Raw genomic sequence first — 27,153 nt, forward strand, 5'->3', positions numbered from 1 at the left:
ACAATCATGTAATTTGTAAATGAAGACAGTTTTATTTCTTCCTTCCTAATCTATATGCCTTTTATTTAAAACAAACATTTGTTTTGTAATGATATCCTCATGCATTTTTTTTGGTCTATTTTTACTTCTTTTCTTCCTTCCTTTTTTAAAGGCCTAAATTTTAATAGGCCTTTAATGGATAAATGTCAAAAAAAAAAAAAAAAGACCCTTAACTTCTAACATTTATTTTCAAATCTTAACACTGCATTTAAATGGTTAAAGTAACACAAATTTATATATAAACCTAATAATTGGGAATCAATGAGAAAATTCTTATTCTAAGTAAAAATCGTCCTTTCCTGCAGCCCAGAACTTTCTGGCAGTTTTGTTTTCTTCCTCTGAAGTACTTCTTTCTAGAAATTCCTTTAGTAAGAATCTGTTGATGGCAAAATTTCTCAGTTATTATTTGTCTGCAAATGTCTTTATTTTAGTCTTTTTCTTCAGTGATATCTTAGCTGGGTTTATAAGTCTTGATTGACAATTATTTTTCTTTTGCACTTTGTTTTTCTGTGTTTTTCAAAACCAGCTGGGCACAGTGGCACACACCTTTAGCCCCAGCTATTTGAGAGGCTGAGAAAGGAGGATTACTTGAGCCCAGAAGTTTGAGGCTGTAGTGTGTTATGATCATGTCTGTGAATAGCCACTACACTTAAGCCTGGGCAACTTAGCGAGACCATCTCTTAAAAAAAAAAAAACTGTGTATATATATATATACACACACATATATACATATATATATTTTAGATCTATCTTTGAGTTCACAAATTCTTTCTTCAGCTGTGCCTAACTTCATGTTTCATTTAGGTTTTTCCTCATCTGCTTAGTTTTTAATTATAATAACTATGATTTCTCATGTTTAAAATCCTTTTTGGTTGTTTTCTACAAATGCCTGGGCTCTTTTGAGATTATTTTGTTCCTTGCTCATGTATTTTGATTCCCTCTTTTATTTCTGAAAACATTTCTTTTTACTTCCTTAAAACATAATTATTTTTAATTCTGTGTTCCACAGTTCATATATATGAAGTCGCTGGGAATTTAATTCTGCTGTTTATTGTTTCTTCTGATTCTTATTGGTGGTGGCTGGGTTTTTCATGTGTTTAAAAATTTTGACTGTGAGCTTGGTTTTGACTGTTCAGCTGGGTTTATTCGTGGGAACCCAAGAGGTCTGGGTTTTGAGTGCATCCTTACAGAGAGAATATGCATTTGCTTCTGCCAGGTGGCCCTGTAACAGTATAACACGAGACCATTTTTAAGTTAACTCTTCTGCTGGGGGTTTCCAGTCAACAAAAACGTGTGAATTTAATTCCTTGTGCAGATAAGTTTCATTTTCACCTTCCTTTACCAGTGGACAGTAGATCCTTTTACTGAGACTGTAGCTCTTCAGGCTTCTTACTTTATTTGGGGTCTCAGTTCCAATTTCCCAGCTTATTAAGGCTGAATATCTAGCCTTCTGTTCCCTGCAAGGCCATTAAAACTCCAGCTTGTTTCAGTGATTGGCAAATGTTCTCAGGATAGCTTTGGTTCAGCACGAACTCCCTCTTCAGTTTGGCATCTGGTGACTTCCCTTACTTTCAGGTCAGCTCAGCTCTGAATCTAAAAGTATTCCTGTAATATTTTATCCAGAATATCTGTGTTTTATCTCAGGAGGGCTTTTCAGGCTCTCTGGTTAGTTGCCAGAAATACCATAGCACAAGTTTCTTTCTAAACGTAGTCACTTTTTCACTCATTGTTAAATGTCACATTTATTTTGAAAGGATGGATTATGGGTATATTAAAAATATCTACTAGGTAGCATACTACTGGCAGCTACCTATCACCAAACGAATAGCAAAGTTATAATAATTTGTGGGGTTTTTTGGTAAGAGAAAAATGTGTACCTAAGTTCCTTGCCATGAGATGACTTACAGAATCTTCACAGCTACTTGCCATCTGCCATTTAAAATAATTACTGAATCCAACCTAATTGGACAAATATGAACTACAATGCCTTGTAATAAGCTCAGAATGATAGAGCAGATGAGAGTTTCTCCATCTACCTGTCTAAGTTATAGATATCTCACTGACATATCTTGGATTATGTCTGGGCATCATCAATGTTAATAAAACTTAAATTCTATGTTTTGTAATCAAATAAAAATACATAGAAGTTCTAATATTTTATTTCCCTCACGCCATTGGCTAATCTTATCTTCCCTCTGGGGTGCAGGTACCAGTCCCCACAGTGGAAACCTTTTTGGTTGCCACAGGTCGAGGTAAGTTACTTCTGGCATGTAGTGGATGGAGGCCAGAAATTCTGGCTTCAACATCCTACAATGCGCAAGACTCCCCTCCATGGCTGAATTGTTTTGTCAAAGATGTTGAAAATGCTCAGTTTGAGAAGCACCGAGTCAGACACTGAGGAAGTGTGGCAATTTCAGGTTCTGGTTTCACTCCTCACTGCCACCCTTCACAGTCCTCCTGATTCAGGTGTACCACGCTATGCTTCCTTCCCCAATCGTAAATATCCCCTTCGTGTCTTTTTTTCCAGAGCTTCGCACACTTCATGGGCATGGTGTGTGAACTGTTTTCCAGCTGCAGCATTTCTAACTGAATCTCTGTCTCAGAGCTAGATGGTGTCCACAGGGTTCAAGAGAAGGGCACTTTTCCTAATCATTTACTTCAGGCTGTTATTCAGATAACATCATCCTTCTAAACCAAAGAGACTAGGAGGAAAAGGGGAGGGGGCGTTTACTTTTCCTATAAAGCAAACTCCAGGTGACTGCAATGCAGTATCTCACGTGGCCACAGGCTCTCGTTCTAAGAGCAAATGTGGAGGTGGATGGGAAGAGATGGAATGGAGAACACAGGAATGGAATCAACACAGCAGGGTGTGTTTGTAAATATGGAGGTGGATGGGAAGAGATGGAGTGGAGAATACAGGAATGGAATCAACACAGCAGGGTGTGTTTGTGTTGGGGGAAGATTTTGAAAGTTCCATATTTGGGCTGAGGAGACCCAGATGGCACCCCTGAACCTCCATTCAGCTTGGATAAGCTGGTAAGCAAGGTCCAGGGCAGATAGGCAGGCAGGAGGCCAACGAGAGGGAAATGCAGGGCTCCCAACTCCTCCCTACAGACGCTTGCAGGACTGTGTGCTAGAAATTAGAGGGGGCTTTTCACCTGTCTCTGTTCACTCATAACACAAACCCTTCCTTGAGGAAAGAGTCAGAGGTCAGTGAACGTGACAAAATCACCTCCCGTCGCTGTAAGGCTGGCCCTGGACTCTGCTGGCTGAGGCTAGGTAACTTGTTCCTCTCCGTGTCTCCCCTCCTGACCTCACCCAGGCCTGAGCCCGCCTTGCATCTAGAAGCTGTCTGGCCCATTAGTGTCCTTCCACTTCACAGAAGGTTCAGACTAGAACGCTCTTGACCTCATGTACTCCTTTGCTCTGCATTTTAAACATGAAGAAACCAAGGGCATGATAGAGCTCTTTGTTCCCATTCAAGACATCTTATTTCTGAGGACAGTTCTCCTTGGCCTGAGGAGCTTGACAGCAGGCACTAACCTTGACTTTAGGGGCCCCAAAAAGGAAGTGAGCTGTGTCAGAAATGTGTCTGGGGCTCACCTTGGCAATGGGAGCCATTCAGCTTGTACCTGAAGGAACAGTTAGCCCAGAGTGAAACCTAATTCTTATCTTAAAGAAACAGACGCAGAAAGACTTCTTAAGCCTGGATCACTGTCTTTCCCCTCAAGGAGTGAGAAAATAAAAACAATGTTGAATCCTCTCACGCTGCTCATAAGAAAGAGACAGGGCTGGAGTGAGGGCAGCCAGGGAGCACAGAAGGAGGCATTTTCCATTGAACTTTTTCTGCTTATGTGATAGATCTTCATTATCTACGCTGTCCTGGGGCTCTCCAGCTCCCCCAGGGAGATGCTTAATGACATAAACTGCTTAATAAGCAGTGACTGGTGCCCCGGAAGAGCCGATGGAAGAGGAAAGCAGCCTGCTCCTATCTCGTAGTGTTCTGTGTTTCTCTCTCACAGCTGATTTCAGATACTGGCCAGAGGGAGATAAAGGGCAGCTGGCTTCCCAACCAGACCCCCAGCATTTGCCTTGTTGGAAGGCTGGCTTCAGGCAACATTGCCACTCACTTTCCCTCATGAGGGGAAACGGGGCCTCCATTTTGTGTGCTCTTAAGCAAGAATTTCCTGCTTTGGTGCTGTCTGTCTTAGGCTCCACCCAGAAGCCTCATTCACTTTTTTTGAGACAGAGTCTCACTCTGTCACCCAGGCTAAAGTGCAGTGGCATGATTTCGGCTCACTGCAGCCTCCACCTCCCGGGTTCAAGTGATTCTCTTGCCTCAGCCTCCTGAGTAGCTGGGACTACAGGTGTGTGCCACCATGCCTGGCTAATTTTTGTATTTTTAGTAGAGATGAGGTTTCACCATGTTGGCCAGGGTGGTCTCAAACTCCTGGCCTCAAGTGATCTACCCGCCTCAGCCTCCCAAAGTGCTGGGATTACAGGTATGAGCCACTGTGCCTGGCCATCATTCACTTTTATTTACCAAACATGTATTGCCAGGTAATTTTCTAGGTGCTTACAGGTATTCATCTACATAAGCTGGGCGCAGTGGCTCAGACCTGTAATCCCAACACTTTGGAAGGCAAAGGCGGGAGGATTGCTTGAACTCAGAAGTTCAAGACCAGCCTGGACAACATAGCGAGACCCTGTCTCTACAAACAATACACAAATTAGCTAGGCATGGTGATGCACACTTGTAGTCTCAGCTGCTTGGGAGGCTGAGGTGGGAGGATGGCTTGAGCCTAGGAATTCCAAGCTACAGTGAGCTATGTTCACGCCACTACACTCTTGCCTGGGCAACAGAGTGATGCCCTTTCTCCAAAAAGGAAAAAAAAATGTGCCACAGAGTTAAGTACTATTTCTAAGCTCATTTTAAAGATGAGGAAACTGAGGCACAGAGAGATCAAATCTGCCCAGCCACAAGGAACATGGCGGCTTTCCTGTACTCCTAACCTCTGTTCTGGGCCAGGCCTGGCACTATGTTTTTCTCTGCTCTCCCCTGGGCCCACTCTGCACATGCTCCTCTTTCTCCTGAAGCCCTCCCAGGCTGCTCCCCTTCCCCCGCTCTCCTTGCCACTCTCAGCCTGTATCTCAGGTTCTACTGACCTCCTCTCAGGTACATTCTTGTCTACACATTTTCAACTAGTTCACTGTCCAAGATTTTCCTCCAAGATCAAAAATCAAGAGGAGACATTTCTCTCTCAAGGAAAAATCCTGAAAAACTGTCAAGGATTATACACAGAGATATTGTCCTAATGTCGTTTATAACATTGAAAAATTGAGAACAGCATTAGTGTTCAGTAATAAGGGATCTGTTGACAAAATAGGGAGTATCATGCAACCATTAAAAATGCATATTTCTGGAAGGCTTTAGTGAGGCAATATGTTGAGTGAGAAAATGAGAATCACATTAGATATAGCACAAGGGCGAGTGGGAGGGATGTGGGGGTCTATGGGCAATTTATCACTGACATTATTAAGAATTGCTGTCACTTGGTAATGATAAAAAGCAGACCACTTTTATTTGATTTTATTATTGTTTTAAAATTTGCTACAGACGATCTACCTTCTTGTCGCCTGTACCCAGGGGCAACTGCTCTCACCAAGCCTCCCCACTTGGTATGTCACTGCTGCCATTTTGTCCATCGTGTGCCATTTAATTGCTCATTCAGTCTTTCTTGTAGGACTTCAATCTCTATGAGATCATTTCTCTGCTGATTAAGGAGGTTGAACATACTTTCATGTGCTTATTGGCCATTGGTATGTCTTCTTTTGTGATTCAAAATAATTTTTTTTTCCTTTTAATGCTGAATTGTAGGCGTTCTTTATGTGTTCTGATACAAGTTCTTAGTGGAACATCTTAACAAACTGGCTTGTTTTTCATGTTTTTAAAATTTTATGAGCTCAAAATTTTAATTTTCATAAAGTTCAATTCATTAATTTTTAAATTTCATAATTAGTGCTTCAGTGTCCTGTTTAAGAAATCTCTGCTTACACTAAAATGCCAAAAATATTCTGCTTTTTTTGGAGATGTTTCATAGTTTTAGCATTTAGTTTGATATCTAGGATTCATCTCAAATTAGTTTTTGTGAATTGTGTGAGATAGGAGTTGTCATGCATTTTTTTCTAGATGGTTGTGTAGTTATTCCAGCATTATTTATTGAAAAGACTTTTCTTCTGCCATTGATTCGCTTTGGTGCCTTTGTCAAACTTTGATTATACATGCCAGATGCTTCTAGATTCTATTCTGTTCTCTTGATCAGGTAATTTTGTCTATCCAATAAACTTAGTAAAATATTTTATAGTAATCAAGTAATTTCATAGTAAGTCTTAAAATCAAACAGTACAAGTCCTCCCTATTTGTTTTCTTTTAAAAGATAGTTTTAAATAATGTAGGTTCTTTGAATTTTCATATAAACTTTAGAATCAACTTTTCAATACCTACAAAAATCCTTATTGGGAATTTTATTGAAATAGCGCTGGGTCTAGAAATCAATTTTGCGGAATTGATATTGTAACAATATTGTCTTCTAGTGCATGAATATGGTAAAAAGTCTCCATTTGTTTTCAGTCATCTTTAATTTCTCTCATCAATGCTTTAGATTTTTAATGTAGAAGTTATAAATGTCTTTTGTTATTTTTTCCTGAGTGTTTTATATTTTATCCCATTATTAATGGAATTATCTTCCTTATTTCATTTCCAATTGCTTGCTACGGGAATACAGAGATACAATTAACTTTGTATATTGACCTACAACCTTGCTAAATATACTTAATGCATTTGTTAGATCTAGTAGCCATTTTTAAACTATTCCTTATGGTTTTCTATATAAGCAATCATATTGTCTAAAAATAATGTCAATTTTACTCCTTCTTTTCCACAACTTCATAGCTTTATTTTTCTTTTTTAATGAACTGGATAAGATATCTAATACAATTTTGAGTAGAAGAGGTAAGAGTAGTCATCCCAACCTTGTTCCCAATACTAAGATGTAAAGCATTTGAATTTTTACCATTACATAAGATCTTAACCTTAAGTTTTACATAGATGCCCAGTGCTAGGTTGGCTGAGGAGTTTTCATTCTTTTTCTTGTTTATTTTCCCCCCATAAATGGATATTCAATTTATCAAATGCTTTTTCTGCAGCTATTGAGATAATCATGTGATTTTTGTTCTTTTCCTGTTAAAATTGTAACATATTTTCTATTACTTTGTTAAAGATTTTTGTATCTAATTTCTTGAGAAAGCTTGGTAATTTTCTTTTCTGTAATGTCTTTGTCACTTTTGGCATCAGAAATGATTGACCGTGTAAAGTGAGTTGGGAAGTAATTCTTGCTCCTCCTCTATTTTATGAAAGAGTTTGTAGAAGATTGGCATTATTTTTTCCTTTAATGTTTGGTAGAATTCTTCAGTGAAGCTGTCTGAAGCTGGAGGAGTTTTTTTGTTGTTTTATTTGTTTGTTTGTTTTTGTGGGAAGGGCTTTAACCACAAATTTGATTTTCTTAATAGATATAGGGCTATTCAGGTTATCTATTTCTTCTTGAGTGAACTTTGGTAGTGAGCTTTTTTCCTTGTATCTTTCAAGGAATTTGTGCCTTTCATCTAAGGTGTTAAATCTATTGGCATAAAGTTTTTCATAAGATTCTCTGATTGTCCTCTAAAACTTCATAGAATCTGTAGTTATATTAGTGTTTTCTCACATTGCTATAAAGGAATACCTGAGACTGGGTAGTTTAGAAAGGAAAGAGGTTTAATTGGCTCATGGTTCTGCAGGCTGTACAGGAAGCATGGTGGCATCTGCTTCAGGGGAGGCCTCAGGGAGAAAGGGGACGGTGGGGTGGAGTTGCCACACACTTTTAAACAACCAGATATCACAAGCACTCACTTTCTCTAAGACAACACCAAGGCGGATGGTGTTAAACTGTGAAAAACCACACCTATGATCCAATCCCCTCCCACCAAGCCCCACCTCCAATGCTGGGGATTACAATTCAACATGAGATTTGAGAGGGTACACAGATCCAAACCAAATCAGAAGTGATATCACTTTTCTATTTCCTGATATAGATAGTTTGTTTCAGCCTTTTTAAGAAACCTCTTATCAGTTTGGCTAGTAATTTATCAATTTTATTGATCTTGTCCAAGAATCAGTATGAGGGTTTATTAGTTTTTCTCTATTTTTAAGTTACATTTCATTGATATCTCCTCTGATCTTCATTATTCCCTTCCTTCTGCATGTTCTGGGTTTGTTTGCTTTCCCTTTTCTGATTTCAAAGGCAGAAGTGGAGACCATTCATTTAGAACTTTCATTTTTTCCTAATATGGTCATTTTGTGCTAAAAACTCAGTCTAAATACTGGTTTAGTTGCTTTCCATAAATTTTTAATATATTATATTTTAACTTTTATTCAGTTAAAAATACTTTTAAATTTTCCCATTAATTTCTTCTCTGACTCAAGTATTAGTTTCTAAATATTTGGTTATTTTTCATATATATTTCTGTTATTGATTTCTAATTTAATTCCATCGTGGAATTATATATACTTGTATGACCTGAATCCTTTAACATTTATAAAAAACTTTTAAAATGATACTGAATAATGACTATCTTGCTTACATTTTCTGTGTCTCTTGAAAAGAATATGTATTCTGCTGTTGTTAGGTGGAGTGTTCTATTCAATATCAATACAATAATTGGTGAATAGTGTTTTTTAAGCCTTTTATATTCTTATTTTTGTTTACTTGTTCTATCATTTATTGAGAGAAATATAAAAATCTCTGAGCACAATTGTGTTCCTTTCCTTGCAATTTGATCAGTTTTTTAAAAACTCTGTTATTAGGTGCATAAATGTTTAGGACTGTTGTGCCCTCTTGATGAAATGACTTTTTTATCGTATAGAATGACTTTTTTCATTCTTGTCAATATCCTTTTCTCTAAAACCTACTTTGATTGAGATTAACACAGCACATCAGCTTTTTAATTGTTGTTTACTTTAACATGTTTTGTTAAATTTGTTTTATTTTTAACCATTTGTATCTATATAGTTAAGGTAGGTTTCTTGTAGGCAACATACAGTTGGTTTTTCCTTTTTTTTATCCAATCTGAAAATCTCTGCTTGTTAATTGGGGTGTGTAGGCATCTACATTTAATTATTGGCAATGCTGGAATTAAATCCAACATCTTATTTATTTTCTATTTTTTTCCATCAGTTATTTGTTCCCTTTTACTTCTTCTCCTGTCTCCTTTTTGGATTAATTTTGTATTTTGTATGATTTGTATGTATCTCCTTTGTAGATTTATTAACTACACCCTTTTCTCTTGTTATTTTATTGGTTGCTTTAGGGTCTATATTATATATCTTTACCTTACCACAGGCTACCTTTAAGTGATACGTCACGTCATGTATAAGAACCTTAAGTATATTTCCATTTCTTCTCTTCCTGCACTTGTGCTGTTGTTGTTATACATCATATTTCTACATATATAATAAGCACCACAGTATACTGTTATTATTTTTACTTTAAACAAATACTTTAAGGAAATTCAAAAAAATTTTAAAAAGTCTTTATATTTACCCATGTAGTTAGTATTTTTGGAGCTCTTTCTTACTTTACATAGATCCATATTTTCATCTAGTATCAGTTTCCTTTTGTTGATTGACTTCTTTTATTCCTGCCTAAACTTTTCTTCATCTGAAAACATTTTTATTTCACCTTAATTAAAAAAAATTTTATTTTCTGGTTAAATATTTCAAAATTGACTTCTTTTCTAATACTTTAAAGATATTGTTCCATTGTCTTCTAGTTGCATTAATTCTAACAAGAAATCTGTTTTCTTCTTCTTCTTCTTTGTCTTCTCCTTTTTTTTTTTTTTTTTTTTTTTTGAGACAGAGTCTCACTCTGTCACCCAGGCTGGAGTGTGGGGGTGTGATCTCAGCTCGCTGCAACCTCTGCCTCCTGGGTTCAAGCGATTCTCCTGCCTCAGCCTCTGGAGTAGCTCTGACTACAGCTGCATGCCACCACGCCCGGCTATTTTTTTGTATTTTTAGTAGAGATAGGGTTTCACTGCATTAGCCAGGATGGTCTCGATGTCTCGATCTCCTGACCTTGTGATCTGCCTGCCTCAGCCTCCCAAAGTGCTGGGATTACAGGCATGAGCCACTGCACCCGATCCTTTTTTTTTTTTTAAGACAGGGTCTCACTCTGTCATCCAGGCTACAATGCAGTGACATGATCAGGGCTCACTGCAGCCTTGACCTCCCGGACTCAAGTGATCCTCCCATCTCAGCCTCCCAAGTAACTGGGACTACAGGCATGTGCCATCAGGCCTGGCTAATTTTTGTATTTTTCTTTTTTTGTAGAGATGGGGTTATGCCATTTTGGCCAGAGTGGTCTCAAACTGCTGTGGTCAAGCAATCCACCTACCTCTGCCTCCCAAAATTCTTGGATAACAGGTGTGAGCCACCATACCCAGCCAAGAATATTTGTCTTCTTACGGTTGTTCTTCTGCATGTAATGTGTCTCTTTTTTATAGTTACTTTTTAAATTTTCTCATTTTCACTAGTTTTAACTAATTTAATTACCATGGTCTTTGGTGTGGTTTTCTTGATGTTTCTTGTGTATGTTACATGTTTCTGATTGAGCTTCATGGCTGTGGTCTTACAGTTTTTATCAAATTTGGAAATGTTTCAGCAGATATTTTTTAAAATATTTTTTCAGTCACTGCCCTACCCCTGAGACTCTAATCTGTACATTTGATTTGGCTGTTTTAAGTTGTCCCACAGAACAAAGCATCCAGTGATGCTTTGTTCTCTCTCCTGCCCCATTTTTTTCTGTGTGTTTTATTTTGGTTAGTTTTTATTGCTATGACTTCCAGCTCACCAACTTTATCTTATGCAATGTTTAGTCTACCATTAATCATATCCACTGAATTTTTTATCTCAGATATTGTAGTTTTCATCTTTTGAAGTTCAATTTGGGTCTGTATAAATATAGACCCAAATTATTTATATGTGTGTGTGTGTGTGTGTATACAAAAATCTGTGTGTATACACACACACACACACATATTTATACATGATTTTCCATGTCTCTAACATATTCAGTTTTTCCTCTAGTTTCTTGAAAATATGAAATTAAGTCATAATAGCTTTTTAAATATTCTTGTTTACTGTTAATACTGCATCATTTCTGGGTCTGTTTTTTCTTTGTTTGTTTGTTTTGTTTTTGAGAGACAGGATCTCACTGTGCTGCCCAGGCTAGAATGGAGTGGCATGATCATAGCTCACTGCAACCTTGAACTCCTGGGCTCCTCCCACCTTAGTCTTCCAAGTAGCTAGGAGACTACAAGCACAGATCACCATGCCTAGCTAGTTTTTTTGGTTATTATTATTATTTTTTTAAGTAGAGAGGACGTCTCTATGTTGCCTAGGCTGGTCTTGAACTCCTGGGCTCAAGTGATCCTCCTGCTTCAGCCTCCAAAACAAAGTGCTGGGATCACATGTGTAAGCCACCATGCCAGGCCCTGGGTCAGTTTTAGTTGATCAATTTTTTCACCTTATTATGACTTGTTTTTTTTTCACACCTTGCACGCCTACTACTAATACTTTTTTATTGAGTGCCAGACATTTTGAGTTTTAGCTTGTTGGATGCTGGATATTTTTGTACCCCTATAAATATTCTTTCACTTCTGATCAAGATGCATAAGAAAAACCAGATTTACCCTTACAGATAACCCTTCTTTGTACTCTACCTGATAGATTGATAACTACGAGGCTTTTCATCCTAGATTTTGGGAACAGGCACTATTCCTAACTCTTTGTGAGCCCTGAGTTCTATTTCAGTAATTCCTTTGTGTTGTCTTTTCCCAGCTTCTGGTATTTTTCTCACATATATACACCGACCAGTATTCAGCTAAAGATTTATGGAGAACTCTCTAAGACTCTTCAGAGTTCTCTCTTTGTGTAATTCTCCCCTCTCAAGTGTTCTGCCCCATGACCTCTAGCTGTCTTGTCCGCATTTAACTCTCAGCTCCATCTTCTCAACTCATGAGAGACCACTGGGCTCTATCTGGGTTCTCCTTTGTGTCCTGGCTTAGAAATCTTCTCCAGGCAGTAAACTGGGGACAATGGTAGGGCTCATCTCATTTGTTTCCAGTCTCCTTTCTGTCCTTCACTGTTTAATGTCCAATGCCTTGAGTGCTATCATTTAATATATTTTGTCTATTTTTCAGTTGTTTTTGCTGTGAGAGTAAATCTGGTCTTTATTACTCATTGATATGGTTTGGCTGTGTCCCCACCCAAATCTCATCTTGAATTGTAATCCCCATAATACCCATATGTCATGGGAGGAACCTGGTGGGAAGTAATTGGATCAGGGGGTGGTTTCCCCCATGCTGTTCTCATGATAGTGAGTGAGTTCTCATGAGATCTGATGATTTTATAAGTTTCTGGCATTTCCCTTGTTGGCACTTATTCTCTCCTGCTGCCCTGTGAAGAGGTGTCTTCCACCGTGACTGTAAGTTTCCTGAGGCTTCCCTATCCATGCAGAACTGTGAGTCAATTAAACCTCTTTTCTTTTCAAATTACCCAGTCTCAGATATTTCTTCATAGCAGCATGAGAATGGACTAATTACAGTAAATTGGTACCAAAGTAGTGGGATGCTGCTATAAGGATACCCAAAAATGTGGAAGTGTTTTTGGAACTGGGTAACAGGCAGAGGTTGCAACAGTTTGGAGGACTCAGAAGAAGAGAGGAAAATGTGGAAAAGTTTGGAACTTCCTGGAGACTTGTTGAATGGCTTTGACCAAAATGCTGATAGTGATCTGGACAATGAAGTCCAGGCTAAGCTGGTCTCAGGTGGAGATGAGGAACTTCTTAGGAACTAGAGCAAAGGTGACTCTTGCTATGCTTTAGCAAAAAGAGTGGCAGTATTTTGCCCCTGCCCTAGAGATCTGTGGAACTTTGAACTTGAGAGACATGATTTAGAGCATCTAGTGGAAGAAATATCTAAACAACAAAACGTTCAATAGGAAGCAGAGCATAAAAGTTTGGAAAATTTGCAGCCTGATGATGAGATAGAAAAGAAAATCCATTTTCTGGGGAGTAATTCAAGCTGTCTGCAGAAATTTGCCACAAGTAATGAGCAGCTTTATGTTAATCACCAATACAATGAGGAAAATGTCTCCAGGGCATGTCAGATAACTTCATGGCAGCCCCTCCCATCACAGGCTCAGAGGCCTAAGAGGGAAAAATGGTTTCATGAGCCTGGCCCAGGACACCACTGCTGTGTGCAGCCTAGGGACTTGCTGCCCTGTGTCCCAGCTGCTTCAGCCCCACCTATGGCTAAAACGGGCCAAGGCACAGCTCAGGCCCTTGCTTCAGAGTATGCAAGCCCCGAGCCTTGGTGGCTTCCACATGGTGTTGAGCCTGTGGGTGCACAGAAGTCAAGAATTGAGGTTTGGGAACCTCTGCTTGATTTCAGAGGATATGTGGAAAAGCTTGGATGTCCAGGCAGATGTCTGCTGCAGGGGCCCTCATGGAGAACCTCTGCTAGGGCAGTGTGGAAGGGAAAGTGGGGTTGGAGCCCTGGCACAGAGTCCCCACTGGGACACTGCCTAGTGGAGCTGTGAGAAGAGGGCCACTGTCCTCCAGACCCCAGAATTTTAGATCCACCAACAGCTTGCACCATGTGCTTGGAAAAGCTGCACTCAATGCCAGCCCATGAAAGCAGTCACGAGGGGGCCTGGATCCTGCAAAGCCACAGGGGCAGAGCTGCTCAAGGCCATGGGAGTCTCCTTCTTGCATCAGCATGACCTGGTTGTGAGACACGAATTCAAAGGAGATCATTTGGAACTTTAAGATTTAATGACTACCCTATTGGATTTCGAATTTGCTATACATATTTGTTTTTTTTTAAGTAACTTCTCTAGGGTTTACAATAAATATGTTTAATTTCTCACAGTCTACTTTCAATTTGTATTTTACTACCTTATGTATTATGTAAAAACTTTATAGCAATACACCTGCATTTTTCTTCTCCCATTATTTGCACTTAGTTGATATACATTCTATTTTGTTAAATATTATAAACTCCACAATGTTGTTTCAACAGCCAATGATCTTTTAGGTAAATTAAACAAAAGTAAATAAATCCCTTTATATTTATTTACATAATTATTATTTATGACATTTTACATTTCTTTGCTTAGATCTGAGTTTCTATCTTTTACTTTTATCCTCCTGCATAAAGTACTTTCTTTAACATTTTTCATAGCACATTTCTGCTGATAAGTTTGCTCAGATTTTGTTTGGTGAATGTTGTTATTTTGCCTTTAGTTTTGATATTTTTCCTAGATGTAGGCTTCAGAGCTGAAAGGGTATTATTTTCTCATTGTTGTTTTCCTTCTGTACTTTCAAATCCATTTTATTGATTTCTGGCCTTTGTTGTTTCTGAAGAGTTCAGCTGTCATTCATATCATTGTTTCCCTTGTATGTAATGTGCTTTTGTCCTTTAGCTACTTTTAAATTTTTTCTCTGTATTGTTCATTTTCAAGTTTGACCATCCCATGCCTGAATGTAGATCTATGTGTATATATGTGTATACCACATGTATTTGTGGTTCAACATGTTTACTGAGCATTTTTGATTGGTATTTTAATGGTTTTCACTAACTCTGGGAAGTTTTCCAGCCATCACTTCTTTAAATATTTTTTTTCTGTTCCATTTCTCATCTTTTCCCCTCTGACACCTTAATTTCACATATGTCAGACTGCCTGGTATTTCCCTACACATCATGGAGGATCTGTTTAATCTTTTTTATCTCTTTAAACTGTTTCAAATTGAACAATCTCAAAGGGCCTATTTTCAAGTTCATCAACCCATTCTCATGTAGTCTGCAATCTGCTATTAAGCTCATCTAGTAGAATTTTTAATTCTACACATTTTTCTTTGTGGTTTTGGTAATTCTGTTTGGTTCTTTTTAATTGTTTCCATTTCTCTGCTGAGATTTCCTATATTTTTATTTAAATCACTGAATGTGTTAATAACTTTTACATTTGAAGTCTGGTCTGTTAATTCTAACACCTGGAGCATCTCAGGGTCTATTTCTATTGATTGATTTTCTTTTTCTTGAATTTAATTGGATCACATTTTCCTACATCTTCACATGTCTGATAATTTTTTATTGTTTGTTCTCTGACATGGATTATACAGGGAGTCCAGATTTTGTCACCTTCTTTTAAAGGACATTGAATTTTGTTCTTGAAGGCAGTTAAGTGTTTGGAATATAATTCTGGTCCTGTTAGAGTTGTTTCTTTTTCTTTGTGAAAGTGAGTGTATTTTTTTAATTCCTTTTCCCCCCTAATCCCTGCATTGATGAAGGGATCTATTTTTGTATTGAGCTTAGGTTTAGAGCTGGCCCTTACTATAGGTCATGGTTCTTCATCTCAAGGGATAACCTTTTTAGAATCTCAACTGAATCTTCAAAATGTTCTGCTTGGGACAGAAGTCCAATGTCTCTCAGCAAAGCAGGACTTCTGGTTTCTCTGTTCAACTCCCAGTCCTGCAGCATGTGACCCTTGCTAAGGCCTTGTGTATGTGCAGCTGAGTTCTCAGCCACAGACCCACAGTCCATCCCCATGCAGACTTCAGTGGCCTGCTTTTCTGTGCAGTTTCTTCTTTTCTGATATCCCACCCCACAAATTTCAGCCATGTCTGTATCCCAAAGCTTCAATCTCTGCCTCCTTAGCTCTTTTTATTGCAGCAGGAGAATTTCCCTGGGAAAAAAACTGGGGTGACCGTGGAACTCACGTCATATAGTTCACTTCTCTCCCAAATCACATTCCCCTATTGCCTATTGCTCCGTGTCTGAAAACATTTGCCTCATGTGTTTTTCCCCATTTGTAGTTGTTTTAAGTGAAGGCAAGTTATGTACCAGTTACTATGTCAGGATCAGACACAGAAATCCCCATGTGTTTTTAATTCTTTGCAAGATTAGTCTTCCTGATGATGCAGAGTGGAAGGATCCAATTTCTCTTAAACCATTGTAATATTCTTTAACAAGACCCCTTTGCTTAAAGCAAGGAAGTCATGTGTCACTCAACCTTGGCTGACTGAATGATTTAACTGAGAAAGTTTATAGAGATTAACTAGAAACTGGCCAACATGTACTATAAAAAAAGAAATGGTTGCTTTATTACTAAACACAATCTTTTCTGACTGCAAACTCCCAAAAAGGGAGATGTTCAGCATTGGGCAGACTTATTCTACTAATTTTCTCTCTTACACCCAGGAAATAAACGTGATGTTGGACTGCATGGAACCACTGTTTTCCACTATACTCATCACCTTCTGCTGAATCTCTTTTTCTAGGTTAACAGAAAATTGGGCTCTATGTGAAACCTATAAGCACTGAATGTACCTGCAAAAACCTATCTTAGCATAAGTTGTCACTTCGTCGCTGCCCAGTGTAAATTAGTCTCATGTGTTATTCTTGCCTTCAGCTCCCTCTTCTTTTACTTCAGAGCCCTTAAAATTATTTGTAATTACACATATATGTATTGCTCATTTTTAGCCTCTCCCAATAGATTATAAGCTCTGTGAGGGCAAAAACCTTGTGTGAAGCCCCAGTCTAGCATAGTGACTGATAAATAGGAGGATCCAAGAATAATTTGTTGAATAAATGATTAAATGAATGAATCCACAAATAAGCAGATCCTTTTGGTATTAGACTAAAATAGATGAAAACAGAAGGCCTTAAAGATTAAAAGAGAAATAAATTAGCTCCTAAATACCCATGGTTTTTATTCTTCAAGGCACAAAGACCTCTTAGCCAGAGATGCCTGTGAGGAGCTACTTTCAATAGGAAACTGAAGAATCGATCACAAGATGTTGCTGTTACTGAGAACTGGCCATGAGAGCATCTGCCCGTTCTGTAGGGGCAGTGTATTAGTCCATTTTCCCATTGCTGTAGAGATACTACCTGAGACTGCGTAATTTATGAAGAAAAGAGGTTTAATTGACTCACAGTTCTGCATGGATGGGAGGCCTCAGGAAACTTACAAACATGGTAGAAGGTGAAGGAGAACCAAGCACCTTCTTCACAAGGGCAAGAGAGACAGAGAGAGAAAGGGGGGAACTGTCAAACACATTTTTTTTTTTTGAGATGGAGTCTCGCTCTGTCACCAGGCTGGAGTTCAGTAGCCTGATCTCAGCCCACTGTAACATCTGCCTTCCAGGTCCAAGCGATTCTCCTGCCTCAGGCTCCCAAGTAGCTGGGACTACAGACACATGCCACCACGCCCAGCTAACAATAATAATTTTTTGTGTTTTTAGTAGAGATGGGGTTTCACCATGTTGGCCAGGATGGTCTTGATCTCTTGACTTCATGATCTGCCTGCCTTGGCCTTCCAAAGCGTTGGGATTACAGGCACGAGCCACCACGCCCGGCCTGTCAAACACTTTTAAAGCATCAGATTTTGCCCACCAGGTCCCTCCCTTAACATGGGGATTAAAATTCCAGATGAGATTTGGGTGGGGACACAGAGCCAAACCGTATCTGGCAGCTATGGTCAAACCAGGCTTTTGTGACACACTAGATTTGGACTCCCCAGTTTGTACCCTATAATTTCTCTCCCAACAGCAGCACATACTAGGAAAGAACTTCCTGCTATCTATGAGAGGGCTCAGCATACATGGATTTTAATGACTCCCAGGACACTAAAGGCTCTACATGTGGCCCAGATGACATCTTGTCTTCTCTTGGTTATGGTGGCAAATGAAAACATGAACAAAGGCAGGGTACTCTATTTTTTTTTTTTTTTTAGAGACAGAGTCTCGCTCTGTGCAGTGGCGCGATCTCGGCTCACTGCAAGCTCTACCTCCTTGGTTCACCCGCCATTCTCCTGCCTCAGCCTCCCGAGTAGCTGGGACTACAGGTGCCTGCCACCATGCCCGGCTAATTTTTTGTATTTTTTTAGTAGAGATAGGGTTTCACCGTGTTAGCCAAGATGGTCTCGATCTCCCAACCTCGTGATCCGCCCACCTTGTCCTCCCAAAGTGCTGGGATTACAGGTGTGAGCCACAGCGCCCAGCCAAGGCAGGGTACTCTTTGACTGAAGGAGCTCTGGACACAGAACACTAAGGACCATTTGGTGAAAACTTCTCATCTTATGTGTGTGGAAACTTAGTCTAGAGACCAAGATGGGACAGAATGACTCCTAGATCACATAATGGTAAAAGACATCATGAGGACTAATTTCCAGAACCTCAACCTTCTAGTTCAGGCTGTATTGTTTATTTGTTTCCCTCCCCTTTACCTTTCCATCCATCCCTGCCAATATACCAGGCTGGGTTTTGTCTCAGATCACCTTAAAGAAAGAGCATGACACTTTCTAATCCAGTGTGCCAGGACAAATTCTGAAAAGATGCCTTTCTGTTTTGGCAACACACTTCTAAGTAAGTTTGAAATTTCCAGAGAAATGACACCTTGGTCAAAAGTCCAATGACTGTTTAGAATCAGAAAAGACTGTACTGTGAAGTATGGTAGTATGGAGCGAACACTAGCTCAGGAATTTAGAGGCCTGGGCACAGCCTGTTCCTGACCATTCTGTCAACAAGGGGAAGCCCTTTCTTTCTCTGCCTCTTAGTTTCAGCATTCATAAAATTAGAGGCTGGAATAGATAAAGGATAGAATCTCTGCCATTCCATTGTACTTACATGTTGTTCTAAACCAGCAGCACGGCTGGAGGGAATGTATACTGCTACTGTATAGATTTGTAGAATCTGTTTCTCTGTATGTTCTCAGAAACAGAAAAGATCTGTATTTCTGAAGAAATACGCATACGAAAGCCTACATGTGCATCCAAAACAAGCAATCTGAAAAGTCAGTTGATGTGGACATCCTGGAGAAATCTACAAAGCTGCTGCCATCCCAAAGGCCATTTCCTTCTACAGAGCAGATGAGCATGAGCTTCCCCAGAAGACCTCTCCAGTGGGGTTTAGGCTATCAGGATTCCAGAAGACCCCTCCAGTGGGGTTTAGGCTATCAGGATTCCACTTCTAGCTTCTCCTCTGATCTGCTGCAAGGCCAGCCAGCTCTCTCTCCTGATGGAGATTAATTTACAAGTTCAAAAAATAAAGACGGAAACAAACTATTCACAACTATTGTTTGTATCCTAGGCTGAGAGTTGAGGTTGAAGACAAAAATATAAAGTTTAAAAACAATGTTTAGGGGGATAAACTGTAACCAGTTCAAATACTCTATCAAGGATAGTTCTGTATAAAGTTCTTTCAAATCATATCAATTATTTAAGAATGATTCTTACAAACATAAGCAGACTCAGCTATGGCAAATGGAACCCTGATGAAACTGGTCATTAATTGTGACCATCACAAAATTGTCAGCCATTCCTGTTCTGATATATCTGACTTTTTATATAAGAAGACCTGGTGCAGGCTGGGTGCGGTGGCTCATGCCTGTAATCCCAGCACTTTGGGAGGCCGAGGCGGGCAGATCACGAGGTCAGGAGATCGAGACCATCCTGGTTAACACAGTGAAACCCCATCCCTACTAAAAATACAAAAAATTAGCTGGGCGTGGTGGTGGGCGCCTGTAGTCCCAGCTACTCGGGAGGCTGAGGCAGGAGAATGGCGTGAACCCGGGAGGCGGAGCTTGCAGTGAGTGAGCCGAGATCACGCCACTGCACTCCAGCCTGGGTGAGAGCGAGACTCTGTCTCAAAAAAAAAAAAAATAAATAAATAAATACTTGGTGCAGAAGTATTGAATATGCATAACTGAAAATATACAGTGTATACTATCACAAATACAGAAGAACAGGTGGGTCTTCACTGTCTGTTCTTACAGAGGAATCCAGTAGCTGTCTCACATCTTCACATAAGATGTCTGCTAATGTGGGGTTGGAGGCAATGAAGAATGCTGGATACAATTGACATAAGGGAGTTTTCAGAAGGCGAGGGAAAACATTCTGGGTATGATTAAGGAACCTGGAAATTAACAACTTGATGTCATTAAAAGTTGAGGGGAAAGTGGAATAAGCCCTTTTGTTCATATATGACCATAAAAATATGTTTTTGCATGATTTTGAAATGTCAGTCCTAGTTAGAGTTGGGCTTTTCAAAGTGTACTAACTCTCAGAACATGTAATGTGATGGAGTTGTTGTAGGATATTCTCAGGGTCTTCTCCGGTCAAGCATTCTCAGAGTTGGGCAGAGGGAACACCTGGCCTTGGCTGCAAGGCGGCCTTCCTAGGACTCTGCCTGCTCCCAGATGAAGCCCTGCTGACCTGCAAGCTCACTGGGCTGCAGACAAGCTGTTACAGAATCACAAGAAATTGGGAGCTCCCTTCAGGAGTGGGGAAAATGGGATGCTTCCTCAGCCCAGGGAGTGTGTGGATCAGGAACCCAGAGGGAGGGGAGGCCTTCAGAGTCTAGGCAGCCTGCGCTGGAATAACTGGATCCTATCCCCCCCTCCCTCTCTCTGAGGACATTATTCCAGTCATTTCCGTATCTTCCATCCTCAATTTCCCCTTCTCTATTAGATCACTGTCAACAGCCTAAATAGAAACCATAAACAATATCCCAAGTGTCCCTTCGATTGTCCCCTTATTTCTCATTTTCCCTGTACTGCCAAACACCTTGAGAGATTTGATTTGCCTTCTTTTTTTTCTTTTTTTTTTTTTTTTAGAGACGGAGTCTCCCTGTGTCGCCCAGGCTGGACTGCAGTGGTCCAATCTCAGCTCAGTGCAACCTCCGCCTCCTGGGTTCAAGCAATTCTCCTGCCTCAGCCTCCCGAGTAGCTGGGACTATAGGTACACACCACCATACCCGGCTAATTTTTATTGTATTTTAGTAGAGAAGGAGTTTCACCATGTTGCCCAGGCTGATCTCAAACACCTGAGTTCAGGCAACCTGCCTGCCTTGGCCTCCCAAAGTGCTAGGATTACAGGCATGAGCCACCACATCTGGCTGAGAGATTTGCCTTCTCGTGCCATCACCAAATTTCACTTCTCCAACTCTCTCTGGGTCCTGCTGTGAGAATTTCCCCTAATCCCCCACCTCTCTGCCCAAACCGCTCTCATCAAGGCCATCGAGGGGCTCCATCCCATGGCCAGTGCTGACCTCTCATTTGTCTTGACTATCAGTGGCACCTCACCTAACAAATCACTTCCTCTTCTTGAAGTTCTTTTCACTTTGCTTCCCAGGCACCACACTCTCCTGATTTCCTCCTAGTGGGCAGTTCACACTTCTTGGTCTCTTGTGAGCCTTCCTCCTCCTCACTCCAGCTGCTTCGGTCCTCTGTGCTCACCTCTCTTGTCTCTCTGTACTGGTCCCTGGGAGATCTCATTATTCTTTTTTTTTTTTTTTTTTTTTTTTAAATTTTCACTTCCCCAGTCAAGGGAGATCATTATTCTTATTAGAATACGCCCCTAGGTTTATATCTTCATTTTTCTTTTGCTGCTATAACAAATTACTGGCTTAGTGGATTTAGTAGCTTAAAACAACACAGATTTAGTCTCTCATAATTCTGGAGATCAGAAGTCTTACGGGGCTAAAAACCAATGTACCAGCAGAGCTGGTTTCTTCTGAAGGCTCCTGGGGAGAACCCATTCATTGCCTCTTCTAACTTCTAGAGGCTGCCAGCGTTCCTTGGCCTGTGGCTATTATTGCTCTAACCCCTGCTTCCATCATCACACCATCTTTTCCTCTTTTATTCCTCTTGTGTCCTTCTAAGAGCCATGATGATCACATCTGGATCATTCAGGCTAATCTCAAAGTCCTTAACTTAATCAAACCTGCAGAGTCCCTTTTCCCAAATAAAGTAACACTCATGGGTTCTGGGGGTTAGAGTGGGAACATATTTGGAGGGTCATTATTGGGCCTACCATACCAGCTTGGTCTTCTTTCTGTCTTCAGACTTGGATACCCAGTTGTCTGCTCTGCTACTCTACTGGAATATTTAATAGGTGTCTTAAAACCAACATGATAAATGAGCTGTTTCTCTTGATGTCTTCTTCATCTCAGTTCATGGCAACTCCTTCCTTCCAGTTGTCCAGCCCAAAAACTTTGCAGTTTCCCTTAATTCCTCCATTTTTCTTACATATCACATTCAATTTCAGCAGCAAATTCAATTGTCAGCTTGTCTCAACTCAATGTTGGTGCTTGTCTAGATTATCTCAGGCCCCTCTAAGTGGTCTCCCAGCTTTCTGCACTGCCCCGCTGCAGTCTGTTTTCCACGCAGCAGCCTGAATGATCCTGCTAACACCTAACTCAAATCGTGCTGCTCTTCCTAAAGTTCTCCAGTGACTCTCTATTTTACTAATAATACCCACCAGGCCCTACATGACTTGTGCCCCCATCATCTCTCTGCCTTCATCTCGTGCCACTATTTACTCTGTCCCAGCTACACGGGTGCCTGAGGCATGTCCCTGCTTTGGGGCCTTTGTACGGCGCCTCTCTCAGATGACCATATAGCTCCGTCTCTCACACCTCTCAAGTGTTTTCTCAAATGCTACTTTCTTATAAGGATTTCCCCAACCTCCATAGATAAAAGTAGGTTCCATATCATCTCCACACTTCATCTTGCTCTAGCCTCATTTTCTGCTTTATGTTTCTCCGTGCCTTGTTTCTCTTGCAGTTGTTGCTATCTGTCTACCTGTTTTACCTAGTTGTCTTCTCCCTTCACATTGTTTTTCTCCTCTAAACCATACATTCCATGAGGATATGCATTTTTGTTTGCCTCGTTTTCTTCTGTAACCAAGAACCATGCCCAGCATATAGTAGGACTCAATAAATATTTGTTGCATGATCGAAAGGCATTCCCTATGTAGGTGCACAAGAGGTAAGTGAAATGGGACATTTGCTTCATCTGTTCTTTTATTAAATCTATCATTAAGTGTTTATTGAGAGTCTTCTCTGAGCCCAATGCCACCAGTTCCTTGAGGAATTCAAGTTGTTGAGGGAGTCATAGAAGTAGCCATCTAATTTGAACACAAAGCAGACTTACAAGTGCTGTAGTGAGAGTTCAACAGGCAGTGAGGCACAGAAGAGGTAGAGAGGTGTTCTCTCTTGCTGGTGGTGTTGGGCGATTGGAAGTAGCTTCATGGAGAAGATGGCATTTGAGCTGTGCCTTGATGAGTTCCTAGTTGTCCTGTAAGCCTCAGGATCAGTGTGAGAAGTCACAGTTCCTTGACTGTGACTTTAACTCCTGCCAGCCCAAAAGCCAAAGCTTAGGAGGTGCTTTAGCCTCCTCTTCAGCCCCTCAGCCCATTTCAGAGACCTCTGGAGAGAGAATTGAAAAGATCACATCTGCCAAGCAGAAGGCAAGGCTTTTGATAAGGTCACAGTAGATGGATTGCCTTCACAATGTCATCCTGAGGAGCACGTGTGCAAAATCTGGGCAGGAGATCAGAGCTTCGGCAGGGAGGGGCATGGGCGGGACGGGCCGTGTGGAAAGCTGGGCCCCAGGGCTCTCTTGTGAGGCAGAAGAGGATGTCATTCAAGAGCAAGCATAGAGTAACAGGCCTCGCAGCCCTGAATAGCTCCCCTGTCTCTGTCTCCTGGTGGCCTTGAAGTCCCATTTGCCCACAAGGGATGGAGGTTTTGTGAAGAAACACATGACTGGTTGCCCCAGCTATCTCAAATCTGACCTTCTGTTCCCATTTCAAACTTTAGAGTGCAGTCTTCTTGTCTTTGTTCTTTGTTTATTATTTTCTTCTTCATTCCCTCCAAATGTCTTAAGAGGCTAAGGCAGAAACAAGTAAAGGAGAGACCTGATTTTATAGCTGCCTGGTTTGTAACACTCCCCTCTTGCTGATTTCTTGGAATCAGTGGGCTTACCAGTTGGAGCGTGTTTTGAAACTGGGCTACGATGCGGAAGAAGATCCTGTGTCCCTTGACTGTGCAGATGATGGTGGCCGACAAACACCTTCTGGGTGTCTGGCACAACTTGGGACTCTGGACTTGCAAAAGGGTAAAAGTGGTGGTTGGCCAGGTGGAAGACGGCAGTGGCCCGTGGCTAGGTCTCAGCTCCTGGGCTGCTGGCTGAGTCCAGGCCACAGCTGGGGCAGCCAGTGAGGAGGGCTCAGGAGGCATATGGAAGACCCTTTACTTCATCGTGCCCCCTGGGGTAGGAGCGAGCTGGACACCTTGCTGAAGCCACATGACGTGTGTACATGGGACCCTGGGTTATCGCCTACCCCGGGTTATCAGCCCCACCAAGGGTCCAAGCCCTTTCCCTGAGGAGACAGTGACCATGCTCTAGTCAATAACCGTCAGTTAATCTGCTTCCAGCCAGCTATGAAGATGAATAAAGAGAACCTGGACAACTACCCAGGCATGAGCCCAGCACACTGGCTTCAATCATTACTCTGCATGTGGAGCAGAAAAGTGACCTTCAGCTCACCTCTGTACTCATATCAAATGACAACTGGGGTACTGACCTTCCACTCCTTTGCTTGTGGCAGGGAGGTCTTAAATAAATAACTTACCTTAGGGGAAAAAGGCATAAAACCCATGCCTGTGCCCCACAAAGCTTCCGTCTATAAGTTAGCTCCTAGACCCAGGTGTTCTGAGCTGATGCATAATTCAATGTTCTAGAGATGATGAAGCCAAGAGAGGTGGGATGGAGGGAGAGTAGATGACAGCCCAGCTGAGGAAGAAGGGGGAACACTGAGGCCTCCAGAACTCAGAAGGCTGCTGTCATACACCTTGGCCTCAGACTGGCCCATCTCAGTGAACCCCAGGACAGAATTGGCAGTTTTCAGGCTGAGCACAAGTGGGCCCACAACCTCAGTGTTGGCAACTGATTTTAAAACTATTAATTTAATCTTACAATAAAAACTAATGAAAAACACCAACACAATGAAACAAAAACAGCAAAATCTCTTTTCCTTATAGGATAGCATCTCTAGCCCCCCAAGATTCTTCTAATTATACCCACCTCCCTTTTTTTATGGCTAATGTAGAGCCAGGCTGCCCGGGTTGGAATCCCAACCCTGCCGTTTGCTGGCTCACTCGGGGATGGGCAGGTATCTTAACTTCTCTGTGCCTCAGTGTCCTTATTGGTAGAATGAAGATAATCACAGAATCTACTTTTTAAGGATCAAATGAGTAAAGATTTTTGGAGTGGCCATAAAATCAGTACTGCAAATGGAGTGGCCACCTCCCATCTCCCACCCACCCCGAGGCCTTCCCTGACTCCTCCAGTCCCGCTGAGCTGCTCTTCCTAAGCGCTCTATCTGTAGGTGTGAAATAATATACTCACGCCTCCAAAGAGTCCCCCTCTGTAGGTAAACTCCTAGACCCAAAAGCACGTGGGCTGTGCCTCTGCTGCAGCCCATACCACCTGTGCTTGTCATTTCTTATGCTGACAGCTCTTCCTGGGCAGGCGGGTTGTCTCACTTATCTCTGTGTCCCCTAAGTCCTCACAGTACCTGGCACACAGAAAAAATGCAGCAAATGCTTGTTAGAAAGAAAATGAAACTCTCTTCTCATCTAATGATTCCAGATATCACCTCTCCCACTTATTTCACAGCAGCTCTGGGAGCACGGCAGAGCTGGGATTATTATCTCCATCTTTAGAGGCCCAGAAAGGAGAGTCCAAGGTTCCGTGAGTGGCTGGTCAAGGCACAGACACAGGCCTCAGTTCAGAAACTTCTCACTTGGTTGGCCTTTCCTCTTAATGCTTTTTGTCATTTCTTATTCTAGTAGCTGCATGCATCTCCTGACTTATTCTAGCCACCTCAGTGTGCCCTGTGTATAAGAGATATAGCTTAGTGCCTGGAAGCCCAGCAAGCCAGGGGCTTGGAGAGGTGAACTGGCTTGTTCTCTGGGCCCTGGGCCACTGCCTGCTCTCAGAACAAAGCTTCAAGCAGCCTGGACAACATAGCAGGACCCTGTCTCTACAAACAAATTTTTTAAAATTAGCAGGCATGACAGTGCATGCCTATAGTCCCAGCTACTCAGGAGGCTGAGGTGGGAGGATCACTTGAGCCCAGGAGGTTGAGGCTGCAGTGAGCCGAGACCACACCACTGCACTCCAGCATGGTCAACAGAGTAAGATCCTGTCAAAAAAGAAAATGCTGTGAGCTGTGAGCTGTGAGCTGTGAGCCAGCCATTTGGACCCAGCTGCTCTGATGTCACTATGTCAAAATATCCTCAAAAAGCAGACAATCTGCAACAGACATCCCAGCCCTTACCCATCCTTGAGCCTCCCTTGCCCATTCCACAGCCCCCAGGGGATGCAGGGGGATTACTGTGGTAGCTATTACTTGATAATTGAGAAGAAAACAAGCAAAAATAAGTGCTCTTTTTTTTCTCTCTCTTTTGGCTGCATTGAGATGCTTCTGGCTTCCAAATGCCCACATGGAGAAGCCTGGGACTCCCCTCAGATGCAACTTGTCTCTGTTTCTGGCTCCTGGGGGCTGTAGAGCTGAGTCAGCATCATCAGCTGTATGGGGAGAGGCTGCTATTGAATCTTGTGATAGGGGCCCGAGGGACAGCTGGAGTAATAGTGATTCACAAGCACACATCAGCTATCACCTTACAAATCACATTCTCATCCATTATTCATTTGACTTTCACAGTTCTCTGGCTAGGTCAGCAGGATATTACAAGGAGCAAAAATGGATTTTAAAAATCTCAGTAAGCTGAGATTGGCTGTGACTTTAAGCAGAAGCCCTAGTGTGAAAAGTGCAGCATAGGGATCTAATACAGCCCGTGGTGAAGACAGTGGAGTTAATCCAAAAAAGAAAACATAATCTGGTGCAGCCCGCACACCTGGTTCCTTTCTAGTCCCACCAACTGCATGAACTTGGGCAAAGTACAACCCCCTCTGGACCTCAGTTTTTCTATCTGCAAAATGAGGTTGATGAGCTCCAAGTTCTAGCCTAGTGATATAGTTGATATTTGTCCCCACCCAAATCTCACGATAAATTGTAATCCCCAGTGCTGGACGTGGGGCCTGGTGGGAGGTGTTTGGATTTTAGGGGTGGATCCCTCATGGCTTGGTGCTGTCTTCAGTCTTCACAATACTGAG

This window comes from Pongo abelii, chromosome 2, assembly GCF_028885655.2.
Source record: "Pongo abelii isolate AG06213 chromosome 2, NHGRI_mPonAbe1-v2.0_pri, whole genome shotgun sequence".
In the NCBI taxonomy this organism is placed as follows: Eukaryota; Metazoa; Chordata; class Mammalia; order Primates; family Hominidae; genus Pongo; species Pongo abelii.